The sequence below is a fragment of the Brienomyrus brachyistius genome, chromosome 2 (assembly GCF_023856365.1).
Source record: "Brienomyrus brachyistius isolate T26 chromosome 2, BBRACH_0.4, whole genome shotgun sequence".
Classification (NCBI taxonomy): domain Eukaryota; kingdom Metazoa; phylum Chordata; class Actinopteri; order Osteoglossiformes; family Mormyridae; genus Brienomyrus; species Brienomyrus brachyistius.
The window spans coordinates 42,889,457-42,891,956 of NC_064534.1; the positions used below are offsets into that span (position 1 = coordinate 42,889,457).

Here is a 2,500-nt window from a genome sequence, read left to right on the forward strand (position 1 = left end):
TACTTGGATGGGAGACCTCCTGGGAATACCAGGTGCTGTAAGCTTTTCTCACTTTTACTTTATACAGGGGGCGCTCCACTTCACGATTAATTAAAATCTATCACTCCCCTTCCATTTTACTATTTTATATATATATTTTTTTTTCTCTCATTCATAAAGGCAGCTTTTAGAAACCGTTTTACTCTAAATACTTCCTGGTAATTCAAGGTGCTGTAAGCTGTTCGTGCCTTTATTCCACCAGGGCGCGATCTTCTCACAAACTTGAAGACTGTCACTCCCCATTCACGTTTTACAACTTATTGTTAATGATAAAGAGACAGCTTTTTACACACAGTTTTAAACAAAGTACTGATATTATTCCTCTTCAACTGACCGCTTTGTTTTCTATGCAAAAACCACTTCGCCACAGAAGACTCGATATTATTGGCATAGCAAGTTCTGCTCTTCTCCTTTCAAAACTTGCTAAAAGCTGTATTTAAAAGAAGAGATTGGACGGGGTAATTCACACCCTTCAATGCCAGCTTAATGTTTAGGTTAGTGGGAGTCACAGAGGAATTAGGGATGGAAACTTCTTTGCTGGTGGTAGAAGCGGTCTGGTGAATTTTTAGAGAGAAGAGGCCGTCGATGTTTGAATATAGAAAATTGTTCTGGCTGCAGCCTGCATTATGGACTTGTTGGTGTGTGTAGCTCCCAGTGTTCTGACAGCGCGACGTTTTGGGGAAGCATGTGATTCAGCAGCTACCAGTGGGCTTCGTGCGGCGGAGATTTTGTGGCTGTTAGCGGAGTTGATAACAGAGGGTCGTTAAGAGAAGCCTGCATGCAGTAGGCAAAGGAGTAATGTTTGCCGGCGGGGGACGTGCGGCGATTAACCTGTGCGGTAGTGAAAAGGAGTTAAAAAGAAGGAAGTGTGCGGATGCGGAAAGAATGGAATAATTGTGGTAGGCTGCCGGCTGAGTAGTTTGGTGAATGTTTGGTGTGGGTCCGGCGCTGCCGATTGGATGGTGGGGCTGCAGTGTGAGTCAGATAAAAAAAAAAAAAGAACATTAGTAGGATCCAATGGGACCAACTGGCATGTATAGAGGCGTGTAATGCAAAAGGGCTGTTTTTGTTCGCCGCTCTCGCTTATGGCCATACCACCCTGAACACGCCCGATCTCGTCTGATCTCGGAAGCTAAGTGGGGTAGGGTCTTGTTAGTACTTTGATGGGAGACTGCCTGGGAATACCACGTGCTGTAAGCTTTTCTCACTTTTACTTTATACAGGGGGCACTCCACCTCACGATTAATTTAAATCTATCACTCCCCTTCTATTTTACTATTTTTTATATTTCTTTTTTCTCTCATTCATAAAGGCAGCTTTTACACACGTTTTACTCTAAATACTTCCTGGTAATTCTAGGTGCTGTAAGCTGTCCGTGCCTTTATTCCACCAGGGCGCGATCTTCTCACAAACTTGAAGACTGTCACTCCCCATTCACGTTTTACAACTTATTGTTAATGATAAAGAGACAGCTTTTTACACACAGTTTTAAACAAAGTACTGATATTATTCCTCTTCAACTGACCGCTTTGTTTTCTATGCAAAAACCACTTCGCCACAGAAGACTCGATATTATTGGCATAGCAAGTTCTGCTCTTCTCCTTTCAAAACTTGCTAAAAGCTGTATTTAAAAGAACAGGTTGGCCGGGGTAATTCACACCCTTCAATGCCAGCTTAATGTTTAGGTTAGTGGGAATCACAGAGGAATTAGGGATGGAAACTTCTTTGCTGGTGGTAGAAGCGGTCTGGTGAATTTTTAGAGAGAAGAGGCCGTCGATGTTTGAATGTAGAAAATTGTTCTGGCTGCAGCCTGCAGTATGAACTTGTTGGTGTGTGTAGCTCCCAGTGTTCTGACAGCGCGAAGTTTTGGGGAAGCATGTGATTCAGCAGCTACCAGTGGGCTTCGTGCGGCGGAGATTTTGTGGCTGTTAGCGGAGTTGATAACAGAGGGTCGTTAAGAGAAGCCTGCATGCAGTAGGCAAAGGAGTAATGTTTGCCGGCGGGGGACGTGCGGCGATTAACCTGTGCGGTAGTGAAAAGGAGTTAAAAAGAAGGAAGTGTGCGGATGCGGAAAGAATGGAATAATTGTGGTAGGCTGCCGGCTGAGTAGTTTGGTGAATGTTTGGTGTGGGTCCGGCGCTGCCGATTGGATGGTGGGGCTGCAGTGTGAGTCAGATAAAAAAAAAAAAAAAACCAGGAGTAGGATCCAATGGGACTAACTGGCATGTATAGAGGCGTGTAATGCAAAAGGGCTGTTTTTGGTAGCATCTCTCGCTTACGGCCATACCACCCTGAACACGCCTGATCTCGTCTGATCTCGGAAGCTAAGCAGGGTAGGGTCTGGTTAGTACTTGGATGGGAGACCACCTAGGAATACCAGGTGCTGTAAGCTTTTCTCACTTTTACTTTATACAGGGGGCGCTCCACTTCACGATTAATTTAAATCTATCACTCCCCTTCC

The 2,500-nt window shown here is 44.6% G+C and overlaps 2 non-coding genes and 1 pseudogene across 2 annotated transcripts in view; all 3 read left to right on the forward strand.

The window, feature by feature from the left end:
* Window positions 1-44, forward strand: part of LOC125733408 (5S ribosomal RNA) — a 119-nt gene extending 75 nt beyond the window's left edge. Inside the window, exon 1 of the ribosomal RNA XR_007392754.1 lies at window positions 1-44. This exon is cut by the window's left edge and continues 75 nt beyond it. This is a non-coding gene — a ribosomal RNA (5S ribosomal RNA).
* Window positions 45-1,120: 1,076 nt separating this feature from the next.
* Window positions 1,121-1,239, forward strand: LOC125731730 (5S ribosomal RNA; annotated as a pseudogene).
* A 1,073-nt stretch (window positions 1,240-2,312) lies between these two features.
* On the forward strand, window positions 2,313-2,431 carry LOC125734115 (5S ribosomal RNA). The gene has a single exon (XR_007393440.1). It is a non-coding gene; the product is annotated as a 5S ribosomal RNA (ribosomal RNA).
* Window positions 2,432-2,500: the final 69 nt, after the last annotated feature.